At 41.8% G+C, this 26747-nt stretch overlaps 1 protein-coding gene and 1 pseudogene across 5 annotated transcripts in view; both read right to left on the bottom strand.

Annotated features, from left to right (window-relative positions):
* Positions 1–26747, bottom strand: part of GNAL (G protein subunit alpha L) — a 264809-nt gene that overhangs the window by 111781 nt on the left and 126281 nt on the right. The window lies entirely within an intron of this gene.
* Positions 529–9548, bottom strand: LOC126085666 (MICOS complex subunit MIC10-like; annotated as a pseudogene).

A 26747-nucleotide genomic window follows, 5' to 3' on the forward strand; every position in this document is an offset into this window, starting at 1 on the left:
AAAACAACCAAAACTAGTTGCCATCCAGTCAATCTGACACACGTGTGTCAGAGTAGAACTGTGTTCCATAGGGTTTACAATGGCTGATTTTTCAGATATAGATCACCAGAACCTTCTTCTGAGGTGCTCCGGGGTAGACTTGAGCCTCCAACCTTTTGGTTAGCATTTGAGCATGTTAACCATTTGCATCACCCAGGGACTCCTTATGTTTAAGATAGAGCAATTAAAAGATTTCACACAAGGCATTTAAAACTGATGTTGTTATACTTATCCTAAGAAGATAATGGACGTGTTAGAGTACCTACCATATTTCTGGTCTAAGGATATTGTAGTATATTCTCTTTTGAAAGTGCAGCCCCAGAGGCACAGAACCCAAAGCATAGACACTTCTGTGGCTAGAGACATAGGCATAGGATCTTGGTGCTCCTTAGTTTGAGGCTAATTTCCAAAGACGTTGTTAGAAAGGGTAGAGTTATTTAAAACATGTTAAACTACTTATGTGTTTTTAGCTTATGATTCAGCATCCATATTTGATTATAAACATTCCATTTTATAATATTAAAAAAAAAACCCACTGCCGTCGAGCTGATTCCGACTCATAGCAACCCTACTGGACAGAGTAGAACCACCCCATAGAGTTTCCAAGGAGCTCCTGGTGGATTCGAACTGTTAGCTGCCATAGCACTTAACCACTCTGCCACCAGGGTTTCCATTTTATGATATAAGTAGTGCTAAATAATCTTTGAGAAAGTGGACTGTGTTTGCCTTTTACTGCAAAGGTAAGAGAGAAGACTGGAGAACAGTTAAGCACTAATTACTTCAAAGTCGCAAAGAATAAACAGCACTAGCTTGGTGAGGGGAAGGTTAAATCTACTCCCACTGTGTGTCTTGCCACCATGAAACTGAACTTTTGTCCAATTTGTTTAATGAGGACAGCAAGTGTTCCTGTGACAATCTGTTGCTAAGTATAAGGATTTGATAGCAATGCTCGGGGACTGTAACAGTCCATGAATATCAATAAACCAGTGTTTTACATGTTTGCTCTAGAAGACAGTATTTGCTCATTATATCTCTTCTGTAGGAAAGTATTTGTTGGCATATGTTTGTTGTACAAAAATCTAATTTACTCATTTAACTTATAATGTACACCCTAGTATTGTGTGATTCACCACTCACTCTTTTTCTCTCTCCAACTCTGTGCGACAACATTAGTTCACTGGCTAATCAGAAAACACTGTGATCTTTTCGTGTTTCCTTTCTGCAAATGGGCCTGTTTGAAAAAATACATATCAGATTCTGACCGATTCATTTCTAAACTCAATAGGAAGCTTGTTTTTATAATAACATTGTCCAAAAGAGTTATGAAACAAACAAGAGATGAAACAAACATTTTATCTGACCATAAAAAAGAGTTAAAATTAAGTTAGTCCAAAAAAGCAGTATAACAATATAAATCAAAAGGCCTAAATGGAGTGTCTTTTTAACCAAGCAGTTCTACCAGGAATTTATCCTAAGAGGGGGGAAAAAAAATCAGAGAGTCATATAAAATTACATATATATGCAATATTATTTATACTAGCAAAAAAATTAAATGTCTACAATAAGGAATTTGCTAAATGAGTAATGGGATTCCTATATGATGAAATACTATGTAGCCACTAAAATTCAGGTGTAGAGGCATATGTATTGACATGAAAAACGTTTATAAGTTTAAAATGCAGACTGTAAGTCAGTATCTATGCTAAGATCTCAATTAACTAAAAATGGGTATGCCTGTCTATAAGATACTGGAAGGAAATTACCAAATGTTTGTACTGTTTATTTGGCCTATGGGATTATGGAAAGACTTTATTTTCCTTCACGGCACTATATTAAAAAAGAACCCACAATAAACACATAGTACTGTCACATTATTCATCTGTCAATTTGTCATACTGTGATGGTTGCATGTTGCTGTGACACTGGAAGCTATGACACCAGTATTTCAAATACCAGCAGGGTCACGATGGTGGACAGGTTTCAGTGGAATTTCCACACTAAGACAGACTAGGAAAAAGGATCTGGTTATATACTTAAAAAAAAAATGGCCAGTGTAAACCTTATGAACAGCAGTGAAATACAGTGCTGGCACATAAGCCTCTCAACTTGGAAAGTACTCAAAATATGACTGGGGAAGAGTGGTCTCATCAAAGTAGAGCTGATCTTAATGATGTGGATGGAGTTCTTTTGGGACCTACATTTGCTGATGTGGTATGACTCAAAATGAGAAGAAACAGCTGTGAACATCCATTAAAGATCGTAATGTGGAATGTACAAAGTATGAATCTAGGAAGTTAGAAGTCATCAGAAATGAAATGGAACACATAAAGATCCATATCCTAGGCATTACTGAGATAAAATGGACTGGTATTGGCCATTTTGAACGGGAAAACCATGTGGTCTACTATGCCGAGAATGACAAAATGAAGAGGAATGCCATCACATTCATTGTCAAAAAGAACATTTCAAGATCTATCCTGAAGTACAACACTGTCAGTGATAGCATAATATCCATACACCTACAAGGAAGGCTAGTTAATTTGACTATTATTCAAATTTACCCAACAACCACTAATTCTGAAGATAGAGAAATTGAAGACTTTTACCAACTTCTGCAGTTTGAAATTCATCAAACATGCAATCAAGGTGCATTGATAGTTACTGGTGATTGAATGAGAAAGTTGGAAACAGAAGGACTGGTAGTTGGAAAATATGGCCTTGGTGACCGAAATAACACTGGAGATAGCATGATCAACTTTTGCAAGACTCATGACTTATTCATTGCAAATACTTATTTTTCAACTACAAAAATGGTGACTATACATGTGGACCTCACCAGATAGAAAACACAGGAATCAAAACAACTGTATCTGTGAAAAGAGATGATGGAAAAGCTCAATATCACCAGTCAGAACAAGGACCAGGGGCCAACTATGGAATAGACCATCAACTGCACATATGAAAGTTCAAGTTGAAATTGGAGAAAATTAAAACAAGTTCACAACAGATAAAGTATAGCCTTGAGTATATCCCACCTGAATTTAGATATCATCTCAAGAAAAGATTTGATGCATTGAACACTAATGACCAAAGACTGGACAAATTGTGGGATGACATCAGACATGAAGAAAGCAAAAGTCATTAAAAAGACAGGAAAGAAAGAAAAGACCAAAATGGATGTCAGAAGAGACTCTGAAACCTGCCCTTGAACATAGAGTAGCTAAAACGAGTAGAAGAAATGAAGTAAAAGAGCTGAACAGAAGATTTCAAAGGTTGGCTCAAGAAGACAAAGTATTACAATGACATGTGCAAAGACCTGGAGATAGAAAACCAAAAGGGAAGAACATGCTCAGCATTTCTCAAGCTGAAAGAACTGAAGAAAATTCAAGCCTCGAGTTGCAATTTTGAAGGATTCTATGGGCACAATATTGAACGATGCAGGAAGCATCAAAAGAAGATGGAAAGAATACATAGAGTCACTGTACCAAAAAGATTTGGTCGACAATCAATCATTTCAGGAGGCAGCAAATGAACAAGATGAACAAGAACAATGGTACTGAAGGAAGAAGTCCAAGCTGCACTGAAGGCATTGGTGAAAAACCAGGCTCCAGGAACTATAGGAATACCAACTGAGATGTTACACAAATGGATGCAGCACTGAAAGCGCTCACTCGTCTATGCCAAGAAATGTGGAAGACTACCTGACAACAGACTTGAAGAGATCCATATTTGTGTGCATTCCAAAGGAAGGTAAGCCAATGGAATGCAGAAGTTACTGACAATATCACTAATATCATGCACAAGTAAAATTTTGCTGAAAATCATTCAAAAATGGTTGCAGCAGTACATCAACAGGGGACTGCCAGAGATGCAAGTTAGATTCATAAGAGGATGTGGAACGAGGGATATCACTGTTGTTGTCAGATGGATCTTGGCTGAAAGCAGAGAATACCACAAAGATGTTTATCTGTGTTTTATTGACTGTGCAAAGGCTCTAGAAGACAATATTTGCTCATTGTATCTTTTCTGTAGGAAAGTATTTGCAGTGTTACCCGCAATTTGTTAACACTGAAAAGAATGGGAATTCCAGAACACTTAATTGTGCTCCTGAGAAACCTGTACAGAGACCAAGAGGCAGTATTTCAAACAGAATAAGGGGATACTAAACGAAAAAAAAAAAGGGGGGATACTACACGGCTTAAAATCAGGAAAGGCGTGCATCAGGATTGTGTCATTTCACCACACTTATTCAATCTGTATGTTAAGCAAATAATCCAAGAAGCTGGACTGTATGAAGAACAACATGGTATCAGGATTGGAGGAAGACTCGTTAACAACCTGGGATATGCAGATGAAACAACATTGCTTGCTGAAAGCAAAGAGGACCTGAAGCACTTACTGATGAAAATCAAGGACTACAGCCTTGAGTACGTATTGCACCTCAACATAAAGAAAACCGAAATGCTCACAACTGGACCAATAAGGAACATCATGGCAAATGGAGGAAAGATTGAAGTTGTCAAGGATTTCATTTTACTTGGATCCACAATCAATGCCCACGGAAGCAGCAGTCAAGAAATCAAATGATGTATTGCACTGGGCAAATCTGCCATGCTGCAAAAGACCTCTTTGAAGTGATAAAAAGCAAAGATAACACTTTAAAGGCCAAGGTGCACCTGATCCAAGCACAAGGAGCCCGGGTGGTGCCGTGGTTAATGCAATAGACTGCTAACCAAAAGGTCAGCAGTTTGAAACCACCAGGAGCAATGTGGGAGAAAGATGTGGCAGTCTGTTTCTGTAGATATATACAGGCTTGGAAACCCTACGGGGTCGCTATGAGTCAGAACTGACTCGACAGCAGTGGGACCCAAGCCATGGTATTTTCAATCGCCTCACATGTATGCAGAAGCTAGACAATGAATAGGGAAGACTGAAGAAGGATTGATACACCTGAATTATGATGTTGACAAAGAATATTGAATATGCCATGGACTGCCAGAAGAATGAACAAATCTGTCTTGGAAGAAGTACAGCCAGAATGCTCCTTAGAAGTAAGGATGGTGAGACTAAGTCTCATATACTTTGGACATGTTATCAGGAAGGACCAAGCCCTGGAAAAGGACATCATGCTTAGTAAAGTGAAGGGTGAGCGAAAGAGAGGAAGACCCCGAAACAAGATGGATTGACACAGTGGCTGCAACAATGATTGTGAGGATGGCACAGGATGGGTCAGTGCTTCATTCTGTTGTACATAGGGTGGCTATGAGTTGGAACCAAATGGACAGCACCTAACAACTGTCACATTGTGAGGCACTGGTGGTGCAGTGGTAGAATTCTCGCCTTCCATGGGGGAGACCCAGGTTTGATTCCCAGGCAATTTGCCTGTGAAGAGCTACTATCTGTTTGTCTGTGGAGTCTTCTGAGTTAGGATGCTGAACAGGTTTCAGCAGGGCTTCTGGACTAAGATGGACTAGGAAGAAAGGCCTGATGATATGCTTCTGAAAATCAGCAAATGAAACCCTATGGAGCACAATGGTCTGATCCACGACTGATCACTGGGATAGTGCAGGACAGGGTAGTGTTTAGTTCCATTGTGCATGGGGTTGCCAAGAGTCAGGGGCTGATTTCATTGCAGCTAACAACAATAGAAACAACTGGCATGTTAAACAGTGCCTCTGTGCCCAAGGGTCACCTTTCACTGCCTTTATGCTTATTATACAAATCTCTAAATATATGGCATATCTGTATAGAATTATTTAACGGGATAAACCAGAATGGGTGAGGGCTCTGGTGACTTTAGGTGAGCCCAGCTTTGATGAATCTTGTAACTGGGCCCTCCATTCCTGCTGTCTGTGGGAGCCCTCTCTCCAGTCACTTGGAGCTGATGAAATGGGAACTTTTTACCCTGAAGCCACGGGAAGGCCATTTCTCCTTAGACAAGGCTGTTCTTCTCCTTAGTGCAGCTTGATGAGATCCAAGGAACCAGGGGAAACCCAGACACAGCCAGGTGCATAGGTACAGGGCACCAGAGGCCTGGACAGCAGCACCAGAGCCCGCTGCCATTTTGCTGTGACGTGGCCAGGAGGCCAGACACATGGACCGGGGCCTCAAATAACACACTACTCAAGTGTCAAGGAAGCATCTACTTAAAAAGGTCTCAGCCAAACATTTTTCATAATGAACTTTTTCGTATCATAAGTACAAAACCTTTTCATTACATCTGCTCTTTTATCACCGTTTATCCATAAATCTATAGTTTAGCATGAATAATACTTGATAAAATTGCGACACTTATAAATTATCTGTTTTTCACAAAAGAGAAACTGAAAAAGGCTACTTTTTAGTAATGAAGGGCACAAACAGTGTAAGATGCCTGTTTATGTATGTCTTTTTTTAATGCTTCTTTTTACTGAGGTGAAACTCACGTAACATAAAATTAGCTATTTTAATGTGTGCAACTCAGTGGCATTTAGCACATTCACTATGCTGTAGGACCACCACCTCTATTTAGTTCCAAAACGTTTTCATCCCAGAAAAGAAACCCTCTATCCATTAAGCAGTCACTTCCCATCTCCCCTCCCCCTAATCCCTGGGAACTACCAGTTTTTCTGTCTCTGTGGATTTACCTATTCTGGACATTTCCTATAAATGGAATCATATAATATATGGCCTTTAGTGTCTGGCTTCTTTCACTTAGTATAATGTTCTCAAGGTTCGTCCGTCCATACTGTAGCATGTATCAGAAATTCATTCCTTTTTGTGGTATATGTTGTACGGACATACCACATTTTGTTTATCCATTCATCTACTGATGGGCATTTGGGTTGTTTCTACCTTTTGGCTATTATGAATAATGCTTCTAGGAACAGCAGTATTTGTACAAGTATTTGTACTTCAGGTACAGGTATTTACTGGAGTACCTGTTTTCAAGTCTTTTGGGTACATAACTAGAAGTGGAACTGCTGGGTCATATGATAATATTCTCATAGAGAGTCGGTGCCGTGGTTAAGTGCTGGGCTGCTAACTGAATGGTCAGCAGTTCGAACCCACCAGCTGCTCTGTGGGAGAAAGATGTGGTAGTCCGCTGCCATAAAAGTTACAGCCTTGGAAATCCTATGGGGCAGTTCCTCTCTGTCCTATAGGGTCGCTACGAGTCAGAATTGACTCAACGGCAATGGGTTTTGTTTCTGGTTTTATTTTTGTTTGATTTATTTTCTTTAAGACTATCTCCTTGCAATTTCCGAAGAGAAAATACACAACAATAAACAGACTTGGTTTCAAATACATGAACAGTTGCCAGATTATAAAGCACTACCGACAACACTGCTGCAGAAGAATGTCAGTTTACTCCAGGGGACTTCGGTAACCCTGAGGAATAAACACGACTTCTCTTTACCTCCCCCTGAGGTGTCCTCAGGCCTAAGTCGCCGCTTTCTGACATATTTTCCCTGAAGAAGATATGGAGCCTGGAAATTCTGCTGACAGTTGGAGTAACCTTCTCAATGCCATTCCAGAACCAAAGGCTAATGGCCACATTCCTTTAAATAAGGCCAGTGAGAAAACAATTCCTAATCCAAAACCAGTACCTATCTTCACGACTGCATCCACCAAGCACCGGTCCCACTTCCTGCTGAGGTCTGAATCTGACATGTTTCCCACCTGCAGCTCTAGCTCTCCTTCCCTTTTCTTTTTTAATAATTTTTATTGTGTTTTAAGTGAAAGTTTACAAATCAAGTCAGTCTCTCACACAAAAACTTATACACACCTTGCTACACACTCCCAATTACTCCCCCTCAATGAGACAGCCCATTCTCCCCCTCCACTCTCTCTTTTCGTGTCCACTTCACCAGCTTCTAACCCCCTCTACCCTCTCATCTCCCCTCTAGACAGGAGATGCCAACATAGTCTCATGTGTCCACCTGATCCAAGAAGCTCACCAGCATCCCTCTCCAACCCATCGTCCAGTCCAATCCCTGTCTGAAGAGTTGGCTTCGGGAATGCTTCCTGTCCTGGGCCAACAGAAGGCCTGGGGGCCATGACCACCGGGGTCCTTCCAGTCTCAGTCAGACCATTAAGTCTGGTCTTTTTATGAGAATTTGGGGTCTGCATCCCACTGCTCTCCTGCTCCCTCGGGGGTTCTCTGTTGTGTTCCCTGTCAGGGCAGTCATCAGTTGTGGCCGGATGCCATCTAGTTCTTCTGGTCTCAGGATGATGTAGTCTCTGGTTCATGTGGCCCTTTCTGTCTCCTGGGCTCCTAATTAGCTTGTGTCCCTGGTGTTCTTCATTCTCCTTTGATCCAGGTGGGTTGAGACCAACTGATGCCTCTTAGATGGCTGCTTGCTAGCATTTAAGACCCCAGACACCACTCTTCAAAGTGGGATGCAGAATGTTTTGTTAATAGATTTTATTACACCAATTGACATAGATGTCCCCTGAAATCATGGTCCCCAAACCTCTGCCCCTGCTACACTGGCCTTCGAAGCATTCGGTTTATTCAGGAAACTTCTTTGCTTTTGGTTTCATCCAATTGTGCTGACCTCCCCTGTATTGTGTGTTGTCTTTCCCTTCACCTAAAGTAGTTCTTATCTACCATCCATTTAGTGAATACCCCTCTCCCACCCTCACTTCCTCGCTCCTCTGTAACCACAAAAGAACGTTTTCTTCTCAGTTTAAACTATTTCTCAAGTTCTTACAATAGTGGTCTTATACAATATTTGTCCTTTTGGAACTAATTTCACTCAGCATAATGCCTTGCAGGTTCCTCCATGTTATGAAACGTTTCACAGATTCCTCACTGTTCTTTATCGATGCATAGCATTCCATTGTGTGAATATACCATAAGTTATTTATCCATTCATCCGTTGATGGGCACCTTGGTTGCTTCCATCTTTTTGCTATTGTAAACAGTGCTGCAATAAACATGGGTGTGCATATATCTGTTCATGTAAAGGCTCTTATTTCTCTAGGATATATTCCAAGGAGTGGGATTGCTGGATCGTATGGTAGTTCTATTTCTAGCTTTTTAAGGAAGTGCCAAATCGGTTTCCAAAGTGGTTGTACCATTTTACATTCCCACCAGCAGTGTATAAGTGTTCCAGTCTCTCCACAGCCTCTCCAACATTTATTATTTTGTGTCTTTTGGATTAATGCCAGCCTTGCTGGAGTGAGAGGAAATCTCTTGTAGTTTTGATCTGCATTTCTCTAATGGCTAATGATCATGAGCATTCCCTCATGTATCTGTTAGCTGCCTGAATGTCTTCTTTGGTGAAGTGTCTATTCATATCTTTTGCCCATTTTTTAACAGGGTTATTTGTCTTTTTGTAGTATCACGTAGATTTTAGAGATCAGACGTTGATCAGAAATGTCAAAGCTAAAAACTTTTTCCCAGTCTGTACGTAGTTTTTTTACTCTTTTGGTGAAGTCTTTGGATGAGCATAGGTGTTTGATTTTTAGGAGCTCCCAGTTATCTAGTTTTTCTTTTGCATTCTTAATAATGTTTTGTATACTGTTTATGCCATGTATTAGGGCTCCTAACGTTGTCCCTATTTTTTCTTCCATGATCTTTATTGTTTTAGATTTTATATTTAGGTCTTTGATTCATTTCGAGCTCATTTTTGTGCATGGAATGAGGTATGGGTCTTGTTTCATTTTTTTGCAGATGGATATCCAGTTATGCCAGCACCATTTGTTAAAAAGACTGTCTTTTCCACATTTAACTGTTTTGGGGCCTTTGTCAAATATCAACTGCTCATATGTGGATAGATTTATGTCTGGATTCTCAATTCTGTTCCATTGGTCTGTGTATCTGTTCTTGTACCAGTACTAGGCTATTTTGACTACTGTGGTGGCATAAAAAAAAAAAAAAATAGGTTCTAAAATCAGGTAAAGTAAGGCCTCCCGCTTTCTTCTTTTTCAGTAATGCCTTATTTATCCGGGGCCTCTTTCCCTTCCATATGAAGTTGGTGATTTGTTTCTCCATCTCATTAAAGAATATCGTTGGGATTTGAATCGGAATTCCATTAAATGTATAGATTGCTTTTGGTAGAATAGACATTTTGTAACGTTAAGTCTTCCTATCCATGAGCAAGGTACGTTTTCCCACTTACGTTAAGTCTCTTGGTTTCTTGCAGAAGTGTACTGTAGTTTCCTTTGTATAAGTCTTTTACATCTCTGGTTAAGATTTATTCCTAAGTATTTTTATCTTCTTGGAGGCTACTGTAAATGGCATCGATTTGGTGATTTCCTCTTCGATGTTCTTTTTGTTGGTGTAGAGGAATCCAACTGATTTTTTTATGTTTATCTTGTATCCCGATACTCTGCTGAACTCTTCTATTAGTTTCAGGAGTTTCTTGAGGATTCTTTAGGGTTCTCTGTGTATAAGATCATCAGCAAATAGAGATAATTTTACTTCTTCCTTGCCAATCTGGATGCCCTTTATTTCTTTATCTATCCTAATTGCTCTGGCTAGGACCTCCAACACGATGTGGAATAAAAGCAGTGATAAAGGGCATCCTTGTCTGGTTCCCAATCTCAGTGGGAATGCTTTCAGGCTCTCTCCATTTAGGGTGATGTTGGCTGTTGGCTTTGTATAAATGCCCTTTCTTATGTTGAGGGATTTTCCTTCTATTCCTATTTTGCTGAGAGTTTTTATCATGAATGGGTGTTGAACTTTGTCAAACGCCTTTTCTGCATCGATTGATAAAATCATGTGATTCTTATCTTCTGTTTTATTTATATGGTGGATTACATTAATTGTTTTTCTAATGTTGGACCATCCCTGCATACCTGGTATGAATCCCACTTGGTCATGGTGAATTATTTTTTTGATATGTTGTTGAATTCTATTGGCTAGAATTTTGTTGAGGATTTTTGCATCTACGTTCATGAGAGATAAAACCCAAAAAGAAAAAACCATGAGAGATATAGGTCTGTAATTTTCTTTTCTTGTGGTGTCTTTACCTGATTTTGGCATCAGGGATATGGTGGCTTCATACAATGAGTTTGGTACTATTCCGATTTTTTCTATGCTCTGAAATACCTTTAGTACTAGTGGTGTTAACTCTTCTCTGAAAGTTTGGTAGAACTCTGCAGTGAAGCCATCTGGACCAGGGCTTTTTTTTTTTTGCTGGGAGTTTTCTGATTACCTTTTCAAACTCTTCTTTTGTTATGTGTCTATTTAGTTGTTCTACAAAAAAAAAAATCTTTTTTTTTTTTTTTACCTCTGTGTTAGTTTAGGTAGGTAGTGTGTTTCTAGGAATTCATCCATTTCTTCTAGGTTTTCAAATTTGTTAGAGTACAATTTTTCATAGTCATATGATTCTTTTAATTTCAGTTGGGTCTGTTGTAATATCACCCATCTCATTTCTTATTCGGGTTATTTGCTTCCTCTCCTGTTATTCTTTTGTCAGTTTGGCCAGTGGTTTATCAATTTTGTTGATTTTTAAAAAAAAACAGCTTTTGGTCATGTTAATTCTTTCAATTGTCTTTCTGGTTTTTATTTCATTTAGTTCACCTCTGATTTTTATTATTTGTTTTCTTCTGGTGCCTGTGGGTTTCTTTTGTTGCTCTCTTTCTATTTGTTCAAGTTGTAGGGATAATTCTTTGATTTTGGCCCTTTCTTCTTTTTGGATGTGTGCATTTATTGATATAAATTGGCCTCTGAGCACTGCTTTTGCTGTATCCCAAAGGTTCTGATGGGAAGTGTTTTCATTCTCATTAGATTCTATGAATTTCTTTATTCCATCCTTAATGTCTTCTATAATCCAGTCTTTTTTGAGCAGACTCTTGTTCAGTTTCCAAGTGTTCGATTTCTTTTCCCTGCTTTTCCTGTTATTGATTTCTACTTTTATAGCCTTATGGTCAGAGAAGATGCTTTGTAATATTTCAGTGTTTTGTGTTCTGCTAAGGCTTGCTTTATGACCTAATGTGGTCTATTCTAGAGAATGTTCCATGTGCACTAGAAAAGAAAGTATACTTGGTTGCTGTTGGGTGGAGTGTTCTTTGTATGTCTATGAGGTCAAGCTGGTTGATCGTGGCATTTAGATCTTCCATGTCTTTATTGAGCTTCTTTCTGGATGTCCTGTCCTTCATTGAAAGTGGTGTGTTGAAGTCTCCTACTATTATTGTGGAGCTGTCTATCTTACTTTTCAATGCTGATAAAGTTTGTTTTATGTATCTTGCAGCCCTGTCATTGGGTGCATAAATATTTAATATGGTTATATCTTCTTGGTGTATTGTCCCTTTAATCATTATATAGTGTCTTTCCTTATCCTTTCTGATGGATTTAACTTGAAAGTCTATTTTGTCAGAAATTAATATTGCTACTCCTGCTCTTTTTTGATTGTTGTTTGCTTGATATATTTTTTTCCATCCTTTGAGTTTTTGTTTGTTTGTGTCTCTAAGGTGTGTCTCTTGTAGGCAGCATATAGACGGATCTTGTTTTTTAATCCATTCTGCCACTCTCTGTCTCTTTATTGGTGCATTTAGTCCCTTTACATTCAGGGTAATTATGGATAGGTATGAATTTAGTGCTATCATTTTGATGTCTTTTTTTGTGTGTTGTTGACAGTTTCTTTTTCCCACTTAATTTTATGTGCTAGTAGATTATCTTTATATATTGTCCTTTCCTCATATTTGTTGTTGTTGATTTTCTTCTTCCTGAGTCTCTATTTTTTTCTTGTATTTTATTTTGATGTGTAGGATAGTTTGTCTCCTTTGTGGTTACCTTATTATTATTATTTATTTACCCCTATTTTTCTAAATTTAAACCTAACTTTTATTTCTTTGTATCACTGTATCCTCTTCTCCATATGGGAGGTGTATGATTACATTTCTTAGTCTCTCTTTATTATTCTAAAGTTTTCTTCTTTTATATAATAACATAACTGTTAACCTGTTTTGAGTTTTGCTTTTTTTTTAATATAATATTGCTTTGTTTTTTTGGATTTCTCCATCTGGGTTGACTTCTGGTTGCTCTGTATATTAAACCTTCGTGTTCTGCATCTGGTAATTCCAGGAATGCAGTTTCATCTAGAAGATCCGTGGATTCTTTGTTTTGAGAGCCTGTTGAGGTGATCATGGTCTGTTTCTTTATGTGACTTGATATTGACTCTTGTCTCTGAGCCATCAATAAGTTATTGTATTAGTTTATGCTTGCTTACCGTGTCGTAGCTTCTTGCTTTGTTTTGTTTTGGTATACCCCTATGGGTTGCTTGCGTGAGCTAGCTTGATTATTTTTGCCTTTGGAGCTCTGACGTCCTGTCCCCAGATGGCTAGAGCTGTGATCAGGTATATCAGTCTAGGAGTCCATTCAGTTTTCTTGTATGAATTCAGCTCTCATTTCCAGGTAGCTGATCATCAAGTGTGTGGTGCAGGCTCTGTCCTAGAGGGGCAGGGGTGATTGGTGTATATACCGGTATCTGATTGCAGCAGGGGGTCACGCTCGGAACAAGGTAGGGGGCCGAGAACTGACCCCCGAGTGTCTCTGACAAAAGCACGTCCCTGTTTCCTAGAGCGTGCAGGTGGATGGGTTCTGGAGACGGAGCATGGGCACCCAGAGTTTTTGGCTGTAAGGCCTGGGAGGTACCAGTTATCTCTGAACCCCTGTCATGGGTGGCTGGGTGACGTGAGTGGAGCTACCAGTCCTTAGGTCCCTGATGTGGGTAGGTGAGGACCTTGTTTAATAGGCAAAGCAATGTCAAACATCAAACACCCACCTCTCCACTGCACAGCTGAAATGGTTGGAGCCTGCCAACAAGGGCCTATTCTCCGGAAATAGGCCCACACAGGTCCATGAAGAAGGGAAAGGTGCTTAAAGTCCACGGACGGTTTATGCCTGGACAGGAGCTGCTTCTGTCCTGAGCTCCCACAGTTAGTGGAGCTAGCAAATTATCTTTTCCCCCAAATGCAAATTTTTTCCTTCCCCAAGGCCAGAAGGATGGCTCCAGGTGCTCAACAGTGCCTATCTCAGGCCCAGGGCATTGAGCCACTGAAGCTGGTTTGTGGGTGGGAGGGCGCGTTAAAATATACGCAAGTACTTAGCTTTTGCCGAAAGCGCCATTCTCCTCAGGTTCCGGAGGTGTGAGTAGGCTGTGTGGCTGGCTGCTTCTCCCTGAGGAAACTGTGGTCGAACGCTAGTACCAGCCCGCTGCTGCTGCTCCGGGCATGGCACCTGAGGACTCTCCGCGATTCAGGTCTGGTAACTCCTCTCCGCTTCTGAACAGTCTCTTCCTCCCCGTGCCCCTCAGTTCGTTTTCTGAGCTTGGCTTTGAAGCTCAGGGTTCCCAGCTTGTCACAAATATACTCGTTTCACTTGTTATTTCCAGTCTTTGTTGTAAAGAGGGCTCGCCAGAAGCATCTGTCTATTCCACTCTCCTTCCCTTTTCTCTTTCTTCATAATGGCCTTTGATACACAACAGTTCTAACTGTGATGAAGTTTAATTTATCTAGCTTTTTTCTTTTGTTGCTTGTGCCTTTGGTGTTGTATCAAAAGAATCCATTGCTAATCCAAGGCCCTGAAGATTTACTCCTATGTTTTCTTGTAAGAGTTTTATAGCTTTTAGCTCTTATATTTAGGTTGCTGATTCATTTTGAGTTAATTTTTATATGTGATGTGAGGTTATGTATAGCTTTTAATGTTAGTTCAATCTACCCTGTTTCTCAAATTCACACAGATTTTTGTTAGAAAACAACACGTTTTAATACGATAACAAAGCCATACTACACAAACATGTCTAATTTTATTCAGGGATGTCATTGTGCCCTCTTTTCCACAACTGGCATATGAAGAATCTCCTTGATGGTAGTTTGTCAAAGGCAATTTAAGAAAAAGGCTTATTCTCTTTCAAAACTTACCATCAATACCCAAGTAATCCCTAAGTACTAACAATATGAATCATTCAGCAAATATTTCACATTGCTTTCCAACTCTGTGCTAGGCACTGTGTTAGGCACTGTGTTAGGAACTGGGGATACACCCTGAGTGAGAAAGAAGTGGTGCCTGTGCTCACAGCCTGTGGTATTGCAGACACGTACCCAGCACAGGGTGGGTGCTGTGGAGACACACCACAAGTGGAAGCTGCAATCTCTGTTCTCCAGGAATGACCATGGCCAAGGTTCACAAAGCAGTGCCAATACTGGCAGCACTGGATATAACATGGTGGCTGAAGGTATGGTGCCAGTTATGAAACCACAGGAATTCAGGAAATGGAGAGATCACTTGATTTCAGAACAGATTGGAAAGGCATCAAAAGGAGATAGGCTTGAACTCAAAGAAAGAGTGGAAAGTGAAAGTGATAATGGTCAGGAGACTTTGAACAGACTGGCTTAACTGGGCTGGAGAAATACATGCCAGGGAGCCGTGGACCTGTACTGACGGTGGGGACAGGGAAGGCCATGTGAGTTTTTGCACACCTGGATGACTGCAGAGAAGCACGTGGGAAAGCTACTACAGTCAAAGTCCTTGGGCTCTTATGTCTCTGAATCCTTGGAATCAAACCCAGTGGAGCACAGTGCTTCATCGTTACGCTATACTGATACAGGTGACCAGTCCAAGTGATCGCACCCACAAGCTAACCTCGCTACTCTCTAGTGAAAATGTCTTACCCAGATGTATCGCAGCATTAGCGGGTTGGTTTGTGTGTATTTGTATACTATACGAACATAAGATCTTATTTAGATAGTGTGGAGTTGGTTATAGTTTTCTTCTTCTCTTGTTATAAGCTTTTAAAATATTTTACCAAGAGAAACACCCAGGAGAGAAATCAGCTCATTTATCTCAAACAAACAAGCATGATCTCTGGATAATCAGTCTTCTGTTTAGAAGGCAAATAGTGTCCCTGAGGCTTCCCTGTTCTCAGCCCTCCCGCCTGGGTGTCTCTCTGGCTCAGCAAGGGAGCCCGCTCTGTTATGGCTACTGAAAAACAGTTAGTCGTCCTCACTCCTGTGGCTAGCAACAAAGGCACAAATAGGCAGAGAATCGTAACAATAAGTGTGGCCATCAGGTCTCTTTAGGTTTTCAATACCACTCTCATGGAATCCTTCCTTAGGGTCCTAGTGGGGGCTCAGGAATCCACATGCACCATCCAACAATGACAACCACCATACTGGGAGAACTCTCCCAGCTGGTGACCCCAAATCAGGGCATCCTGCTCTGTAAATTCTAGGTGTTGAAACAGCTTTGATAGAAAAATCAGTATACCCAGGCTGCAAGCTTTGGGGTTTTCCATTATGTTAAGTGCCACTCAAAGGGGTTCAAGAGATCAAAATGGAACATGCAAATAGACTCGCTTCCAAGTCCTGGTACCCTGAGCCCCACTTCCATATTAAGAATTGTTTTAAAAAAAAAAATGTGTTAAAAAACCTTGATGAATCTTCATTAAAAACAAAGCCTATCTTCTGAGTGTGAATGCCACACTTTTGTAAACAACACATCCCTAAGGACACAATGACGTCACAGAGCTCAGAGCCTGGCTAGCTAATCAATGCCCTGGGAGCGTTCCTCAGTCCCTGCAATCTTGCTGTAATGTTCCAGTGAAACAATGGCACAATACGGGGCTACAAGCATACCCCAGGACCCCCACTGCTCACAATATAGGGCTCTGAGTTATTCCAGGACCCCTCACTGCATACATATGCAATATGGGGCTCTGAGTGTACCCCAGGACCCCTCACACCATACATTACAATACGGGGCTCTGAGCATACCCCAGGATTCCCTGCCCCTCATAGGTACAGTACTGGGTTCTGAGCGTACCCCTGAATCCCCTGTCCCTCACAGGTACAGTACTGGGCTCTGAGTGTATCCCAGGATCCCCTGCCCCTTACAGGCACAATATGGGGCTCTGAGTGTACCCCAGAATCCCCTGCCCCTCACACACACAGTACCAGGCTCTGAGCATACCCCAGGATCCCCCGTCCCTCCCATACACAGTACTGGGCTCTGAGTGTACCCCAGGACCCCTCACACCATACATTACAATACGGGGCTCTGAGCATACCCCAGGATCCCCCGCCCCTCACACATACAGCACTGGGCTCTAAGCATACTCCAGGACCCCTTACCCCGTACATATATAATACGAGGCTCTAAGCGTACCCCAGGATCCCTCACCCCTCACACATACAGTACTGAGCTCTGAGTGTACCCCAGGATCCCCCACCCCTCACACACACAGTACTGGGCTCTGAGGGTGCCCCAGGATCCCCTGCCCCTCACAGGCACAGTACCGGGCTCTGAGTGTACCCCAGGATCCCTTGCCCCTCACACACACAGTACTGGGCTCTGAGTGTACCCCAGGATCCCCTATCCCTCAGGGGCACAATATGGGGCTCTGAGCATACCCCAGGATCCCCTGTCCCTCACAGGCACAGTATTGGGCTCTGAGTGTACCCAGGATCCCCTGCCCCTCACACACACAGTACCAGGCTCTGAGCATACCCCCAGGATCCCCTGTCCCTCACAGGCACAATACAGGGCTCTGAGGATACCCCAGGATCCTCTGTCCCTCACAGGCACAGTACTGGGCTCTAAGCCTACCCCAGGATCCCTTGTCCCTCACAGACACAGTACTGGGTTCTGAGCCTATCCCAGGATCCCCTGCCCCTCACAGGCAGAGTACTGGGCTCTGAGCATACCCCAGGACCCCCTGCCCCTTACAGGCACAGTACTGGGCTCTGAGCATACCCCAGGATCCCCTGTCCCTCACAGGCACAATACAGGGGTCTGAATGTACCCCAGGATCTCCTGCCCCTCACAGGCACAGTACTCGGCCCTGAGCATAATCCAGGACCCCTCGCCCCGTACATATACAATACAGGGCTGAGCATACCCCAGGATCCCCTGCCCCTCACACACACAGTACTGGCTCTGAGTGTACCCCAGGATCCCCTGCCCCTCACAGGCACAATACAGGGCTCTGAGCATACCCCAGGATCCCCTGCCCCTCACACACACAGTACTGGCTCTGAGTGTACCCCAGGATCCCCTGCCCCTCACAGGCACAATACAGGGCTCTGAGTGTACCCCAGGATCTCCCCATCCTACACACGCATGAAGGATACAGCCATTAACTCCTCACTTCAAGAATGGTTTGTGTGACTTATGTTCAAACTACTAGAAACCATTCTACTTCAATTTTTAGTTTGAATATATTTGGCTTCTCATTATTAAAACAAACAAGAAAACCTTTCCTGGGCCATTTTATGGCTTCTGAGTGTAAACTTTTTGCATATTTCCTCTGCAAGTCAGATAAGCATTATTCGTATAAGTAGCATGTAACACTCTGCCAATCTAAGATTGCTTCCAAATTACAGTAGCAAATGTCAAGACACGGAGACATAATTGAAGTAGGATAAAAAGAGAAACTCAGAGTACTTTATAAAAAATTTCACTTATGTTTGTTTGTAATCCATAAAACAAATATTTTTATTACATGATCTATGGGGAATTGGAGCCCTGGTGGTACAGTGGTTAAGAGTTTGACTGCTGTCCAAAAGGTCAGCAGTTTGAATCCACCAGCTGCTCCTTGGAAACCCTATGGGGCAGTTCTACTCTGTCCTCTAGGGTCTCTATGAGTTGGAATCCACTTGATGGCAACAGGTATGGGGAATCAAGATTCCCTACAGATCACGATCCTTCCAACAGAATATGCTTCACAGGTACCATAACCTTAAGTTATGTGTACATGGAGTCACCCAAGTGCGCTAAATAATTGTGAGAAAATGCTCACATGCGGAAGTGGGTCCGCTCACATGCAAAAGAAGGATGTTGGAGCTTTACCTCATACCATATATGAAAATTAACTCAAAATAGATCAACCATCTAAATATAAGAGCTAAAAACTATAAAACTCCTAGAAGAAAACGTAAGGGTAAATCTTCAGGACCTTGAATTTGGCAACGGATTCTTAGATATGATACCAAAATCATGAACAACAAAGGAAGAAATAGATAAATTACACTGACACTTGGTATGACACAGATGAACACTGAAAACACCATACTGAGTGAAATAAGTCAGACACAAAAGGTCAAATATTATATAATACCCTCATATAAAATGTCTAGAATAGTCAAAGTCATAGAGACAGAAAGTACATTACTGGTTACCAGAGGCTAGTGGTAACCAATGAGAAGTGCTGCTTAATGGGTGCAGAGCTTCTGTTTGAGTTGATAAAAAAAATTTTTGGAAATAGATTAGTGGTGATCTTTGTATAACACTGTGAATATAGTTATTACCACTGAATTATATGCTTAAAATAGTTACAGAGACAACTTTTGTTATATATATTTTACCACACACAAGTAGGTCTGCAAATCCACCTTCATATGATGCTGGCAGGGGGAATTCTATCAGTCAGTCTCTAAGACTGGAGAAAGTTGCTGGTGCCAAAATTTTAAAAGCCATTTGAAGCTTCTTTTATCACTCATTGCTTAAAAAAAAAAAAAAAATTTTTTTTCAGGCTTAACTCACGATTAACTGGCAGCAACCAGGAAAGAAAAGAGGTGTTGGGCCATTTTTTCTTGGGCTCCATGATTTTGCCTGGGCTAGCTGTGACTAATTTTTAGCAGTCCGAAACAATGCCACATTGCTTACGATCCTGACTTAGAGCGCCACAGCAAACCCTGCTTCACCAAGCCCAAGGGCCCTGCAGGGCTGATGGCACCTCTAGGGAGCAGGGGGGCTGGGGTTGGAGCCGATATGACAGGCTTCGAAGATGGAAGACCCACTCAGGGGTGGGGACAGGTGCCTAAACCAAGAAAGTTCTAGAGACAGTATTTGTGATATCAAGTCCTTTTTAAAACCAATACTTTACATTTAGACACACACATTCTGTTTTTAAGCAAAAATACATAAATAACTTCTAGTGGATCAAGACTTAAATATCAAAAGTCCTCTACGGGGTGCCTGGTTACAACTGATGACTGCCCTGACGGGGAACACAACAGAGAATCCCTGATGGAACACGGGAGCAGAGGGATGCAGACATCAAATTCTCATAAAAAGACCAGATTTAATGGACTGATTGAGACTAGATGGACCCCAGAGGTCACAGCCTTCTGTTAGCCCTAGACAGGAACCATTTCCAAAGCCAACTCTTCAGACAGGGATTGGACTGGACTATGGGATAGAAAATGATACTGGTGAAGAGTGAGCTTCTTGGATCAAGTAGACACATGACACTATGTAGGGCAGCTCCTGTCTGGAGGGGAGATGAGAGGGCACAGGGGGTCAGAAACTGGCCAAATGGACAGGAAAATAGAGAATGGAGGGAAGGAGTGTGCTGTCTCATTAGGGGGAGAGCAACTAGGAGTATATAGCAAGGTGTATATAAATTTTTATATGAGATGCTGACTGGATTTGTAAACTTCCACTTAAAGAATAAAAATTAAAGAAAAAAAAAGTCCTCTAGGGAAGTACAGTTATTACAATGACTATGCAGGGTAACTGCAGAGAAACTGGGTGCTCCATTTAAAGCAGAGCACCGGTCATCACAGGGATTAACTGTGCCTTCGTGACGGTGTCTTCCTTCAGCTGAGCGCCACGCCAGGTGCTCTGTCATTACTGCCAAACCTCACAGTGCATTAGAAACTCCTGGGGAGCTTCAAAGATAGATTCCTCAAACTTTCAACTGAGAATTCCTGAATCAAAATCTCGGAGGATAGGGCTGAAGGATCGTGTTTGAAAAGATCACTCCCAGGTGATTCTGAGGTGCAGCCCAACTTTGGAAAAACACAATTATCCACGGCTGAAGAGAAGTTCTCAGGGCTGCCTGAGATCTAGAGGGCATCATTATATTCACGGCTCCAGGCATGGTCAAGGATTAATTTACTCGGGACAGCAGGATACGGAAAAGGGAAGTTTGAAGCAGGAAACTGGCAATGCCAATAGAACCAGGTGCTCAAATCCAGTGTAGCTCTTTATTATCAGCCAGTCCAGTGCACTTTGCCCATGGTCCTATTAAGATGTTCCCTAAATACACATTAAAACTTCATGAAATAAAACTCACTGAGGCAGGCAGATCACAGACACAGGTAATCATTCAATCAAACCAAAAAACCAAACCCACTGCCAATGAGTCGATTCTGACTCATAGCGACCTGATAGGACAGAGTAGAGCTGCCCCATAAAGTTTCCAAGGAGCACCTGGTGGGTTTGAACTGCCAACCCTTTGGTTAGCAGCCATAGCACTTAACCACTATGCCACCAGGGTTTCTGTCATCTAATCAGGCTTTCTGAAATGCTCTGTATCCAAGCTGTAAGCTAATGCTGCCAAAAGCCACCAATGATAAAATGGCAGTGCAATAACTGTGGAGAACCCACCTTCAGCTGTGCCACTGAACATCCTATCCTTGTTTCTAGGCACAATCATTGTTATTGTTGTTAGAAACTGTCGAGTCAGTTTGGGCACCTGGCTCTATTGACATTGCCAATTTCCTGCTTCAAACTTCCCTTTTCTGTTTCCTGCTGTCCCAAGTAAATTAATCCTTGACCATGCCTGAAGCCATGAACATAATAATGCCCTCTGGATCTTAGGCAGCCCTGAGAACTCCTCCTCAGCCGGGATAATTATGTTATTCCCAAGCTGGGCTGCACTCAGAATGTACAACAGAACAAAACACTCCCTGTTCCTGTACCATCCTCAATCTTTGCTATGCTTGAGCTTGCTGTTGCAGCCACTGTGTCAATCCACCTCCCTGAGGGTCTTCCTCTTTTTCACTAACTTTCGACCAAGCATGATATCCTTCTCCAGGGACTGGGCCCTCCTGATAACATGTCCAAAGTACGTGAGGCCAATTCTTGGCATCCGTGCTTCTTAGGGGAGCATTCTGGCTATTACTTCTTCCAAGACAGATTTGCTCCTTCTTCTGGCAGTGCATGGTATTTCAATATTCTTTGCCAACATCATAATTCAAATGCATCAATTCTTCTTCAGTCTTCCTTATTCATTGTCCAGCTTTCGCATGCGTATGAGGAGACTGAAAACTCCATGGCTTGGGTCAGGTGCACCCTAGTGCTCAGAGTGATATCTTTGTTTTTTAACACTTTAGAGAGGTCTTTTGCAGAAGATTTCCCTAATGTAATACATCCTTTGATTTCTTGATTGCTGCTTCTGTGGGTGTTGGTTGCGGATCACATAAAATGAAATTCTTGACAACTTTAATCTTTTTTCCATTTATCATGTTGTTGCTTATTGGTGCAATTGTGAGGATTTTTGTTTTATGTCAAGGTATAATCCATACTGAAGGCTGTATGCTAAAAAAATATAGTATAGCCATTGCCAAAAAAGTGATTTGTTTTTGCCAGAGAGTTTCATTCTCATCCCGGAATGTCTTAAAGAGATGTAAAATCCACTCTCCTGAAACCTGCACTGAATAGACTGTCGCCAGAGTCGGACTGTCGCCAGAGTCGGAGTCTTATTTTCCTTTATGTTTGTTTATGGAAGTAGAACAATTTTAAACAAGGACTTAGTTAAATTCTATGATCTCCTGATCTTTAGCTTTTCATCAGTTTTGACCCTATCATTCTATTTAGGCCATAAACCCTAGACAGGGATTCTTTTAAAAACCTTTCCAATGCTGCACCCCTTTCTATAGCTAAGTGAGCATTGTTGAGGAAATAGTTTCATTAATGTGGGATATACAAAGATGAATTGAATTATGAAATGACATTCATAAAATATAAAAGGAATTGAGTGAAATTTATAGAAATCCATCACGTTCCACTTCTTTGGCCATGTGTAAGAGTTGTCAGCTAACACTACTGTTTATGTATGCCTGCCTCCCCAACATGGATTCATCCCGTGGGCGATTTACTGCTCAAAGAGATGGAAAAAATAAGCTGAGCTTATATTCCCCTTTCATGTCCTTCTCTGTATTCTGGCTATTCTGGAGCATTGAGTGAACGGCTCTGTGAGGACATAACCCTATTAACCATTGTTACTTCCTCCAGTGCTAGCTTATACTTTGTTTTGCAATGTGCATTGCATTTCAGTTCACTGATTTATAAGCTGAAATAAGCATAGAGAAGGCAGGTGGGACAAACATCCCCTTCCCCTGCTTCCTTGGAGTCAGCTCTTCACCCAGCTTCTAACAGCGCTCCTTCACAGGTAAGGGATGACAAGGGAGCGGTAGGCCCACTAGTCAGCCTCTCTCTTCTTTCTAGAACAGGGAACAGTCATTTTCTTTCACTTTAATAATTTTCTCCCTTGAGAGAGGAATTCATGTGTCTTTCATTTGCCAGGAGAGTGGGAAGAAAGTGGGTGGAAATCTTTAAAGCCCTTCAATAACAGCTTGACACAGAACTGAGCTAGAAGAGCTTGTGATGTAACCCATTTGGAGCCGAAACACTTTTTGATATTTTGCTGGGGAGGGTCTCTGATCAGAATTATCCCTTCTGGGCTCATACAGCAACTTCGTGTCAATCTAGGAAAGACACATTACCAAAAAAAAAAAAAAAAGTGCAATGGCAACTCACTTGAAAATTCACCAGCAATGATTTCCTTTATGTAAAATAGCTCACCATATGCTACCCAAAAAAACCCTATTGCTGTCAAGTCAATTCCAATTCAGAGCAGTAGAACTGCCCCATAGAGTTTCCAAGGGGCAGCTGGTGGATTCGAACTGCCGACTTTTGGTTAGCAGCCGAGCTCTTGGTTACCACACACCAGGGCTAGAGAGAGGAAAAAACAAAACCCTTAAAAAGGCTGAGAGATGCTCTCCAAGGACCTTGGGAGGCTTCAAGGCATGCGTGCTTATGAACCAGTTTATAGTGTCCCACACACGTCTACTGGCACAAATATCACCTGCAGATTCCAGCGATTCTCCGAGCAGCTGATACTATAGGAAACGGTGAAGAACCCAGATCTGCCTGTCTCAGCTTTATCTTCCCTTTCATTGCACCCTCTCAACCTTCAGCTTTCCAGATTCATTCCCAAATTCCAGTGGGGCAAAGGCTGTATAACACTGTGTAGACGACTTGACTGACTGGGGCTGGGGACAGGGCTTCCTTCAAGGGCTGGGAACCAGGGGGTGAAACCTGAGAGTGAGACTGACAAAAAGTATGAATCACAGGAATCCAGATTTGGGAGAAACTGAAGATGTTAGTATAGTATCTGAAACTTTCTCTCTTCAAACACTGTTGTGTTAATTGTCTTCTGATTCCCAGTTTTAAATAGCAGTGACTAAGTAATTCTTTGTTTATTCCCCTTTTCTAAACTTGACTTCTTTGTACACCATGATTCACATGTTTCCTCCCACTTTTCTGACTCTCTCCTGCACCGGATCACCAGCCCACACAGTTCCCTTGTAATCCAGCAGAACATGCATAGGGAGTCCCTTCATCTAAGGCTCAGGAAATCAGGGGTTTGCTTTTTTTCATTCCACTGAGGCTGAAAGAGAATGCTTCTTTAAGTATACTGCCCAGGATCAATAATGTGGTCTTTTTAAATACACACGGGTCAGTGCCAATTTCCTGGCTCAGAAGTAAAAACGCTAATTTGTATGTTTTCAGTGCATTACAAAATGCCTTAAAAAGTGCAGGCATAAAAGAAAACAAAAAGAACAAAATGACACCATCTGTTCCTGCTTGAGCCATACATGATCACATAGCTCTTTTTAAGCAAAGGTATCAAGGAGAACATGTTTAAAAAGCAGAGGGCCAAGAGTGTTAGACTCAGGGGTGTCTTTATAGAGATGTGGAGGCAAAGTCTCCTCAGTCACACCTGCTGCACACACCAAGGACATGGTTGTCTGGATCCTGCGAAGACAGAGAAGGACCATGTGGGTGGACTCAGTCCCATGTTCAGGCCTCACTGAAGGAGACGGGAGATCTAGAAGCAATCAGCTGGATTGGGAGCCACACCTGTTGGAATGGATACCTCCCCCACTGACCTAGAAAAGAGTTGCAGAGAAGGCTCTGGAAGAACAAGTGGTCCTTATCAGCATGAGGGAGACCATGGACAAGTGAGCCTGGTCCCCATGAGGGGGAGACACAGCTGCCCAGCACCAGCAGTGCCTACTGTGGGCCGGGGGAGGCAGGCGCAGGCCCCCTCAGGTAACGCCATCACTTGGTGGCCTCGGGCAAGTGGGAGGGACGGTCCCCAAGAGAGCAGGTGCAGAGTGGCTCTTCCAGGTCTGCCACCTCCTCCCTTATATTTGGCCAGTGCTGGTTGACAGAATTTTTTCATTACAAAGTACTGGTGACAGTTTCATGCATTGAAACAGTCACTTTGATATCAGTAGATAATCTCAGCTTTCCAAACACAACAAAAAAGTTTGATTTAAAAACATTTTTCTTCCACTAGCTAGTACAGAGTACTTACTACATGCAAACATGGAGCCTAACATGTTCCTTATGTTGTTGTTGTTAGGTGCCATTGAGTTGATTTCAATTCAAGCATTTCCATGTGACAGAGTAGAACTGCCCCATAGAGTTTTGTAGGCGCTGTGATCTTTACTGGAGCAGATCGCCAGGTCCTTCTCCTGTGGAGACACTCAGTGGGTTACAACTGCTGACCTTTTGGTCAGCAGCTGAATGCTGAATCCTTACACCACCAGGCTCCTTATCTTACATACGGTAGCTCATTTAACCCTTATAACAACTCTGTGAGGTAGGTACCATTACTATGTCCATTTTACAGGGGAACAAACTGAGGCACACTGAAGTGCTGCCACTTGTGAGGGCAGACCTGGAATCTGAACTCAGGTAGCCTGGCTCCAGGGAGTAGCCTTCCTTCCACACCCATTTATACTGAATGTAAGGTACCCACTGCTGGCAAGTCGATTCTGATTCAGAGTAGAATTGTCCCAAAGGGTTTCCAAGGAGCAGCTGGTGGATTTGAACTGCTGACCTTTCGGTTGGCAGCTGAACTCTTAACCACCATGCCACCAGGGTTCCAAATGTAAGGTAGTCAACAAATACTTTACAAATAACCTGAATTATAATACAAAAGAAATGGGAGATGCCCCATCCCTGGAATTACAGTCTGATTAATTGCAAGAATAACTACTAGAAGTGCTCAGAGGTCAATTTATAGCAATAAAAGCACACACCCAAAAAGAAGAAAGGGCCAAAATCAAAACATTAACCCCACAGCTCAAATAAATAGAAAGAGGGCAGCAAAATAAGTTCTCAGGCACCAAAAGAAAGGAAATAATAAAGATTAGAGTAGAAATAAATGAAATAGAGAATACAAAAACAATTGAAAGACTCAAAAAGACCAAAAGCTGGTTCTTTGAAAAAATTAACAAAATTGATAAACCATGGGCCAAAAAGACAAAAGAAAAACAGAAGAGAAAGTAAATAACCCGAATAAGAAATGAGATAAGTGATATCACAACAGACCTAACTGAAATTAAAAGGATCATAACAGAATACTATGAAAAATAATACTCCAACAAATTTGAAAACCTAGAGGAAATGGACAAATTTCTAGAAACACACTACCTACCTTAAACTAACACAGAGGTAGAAAAACTAAATAAACCTATAACAGAAGAAAAGATTGAAGAGGTGATTTAAAAAAAAAAAAAAAAAAAACCTCCCAAAAACAACAACAAAAAGTCCTGGCCCTGATGGCTTCACTGGAGAATGCTACAAAACTTTCAGAGAAGAGCGAATACCAATACTATGAAAGGTATTTCAGAGCATAGAAAAGGATGAAATGCTCCCAAACTCATTCTATGAAGCCAGCATAACCCTGATACTA

This window comes from Elephas maximus, chromosome 11 (assembly GCF_024166365.1).
Source record: "Elephas maximus indicus isolate mEleMax1 chromosome 11, mEleMax1 primary haplotype, whole genome shotgun sequence".
NCBI classification, from domain to species: domain Eukaryota; kingdom Metazoa; phylum Chordata; class Mammalia; order Proboscidea; family Elephantidae; genus Elephas; species Elephas maximus.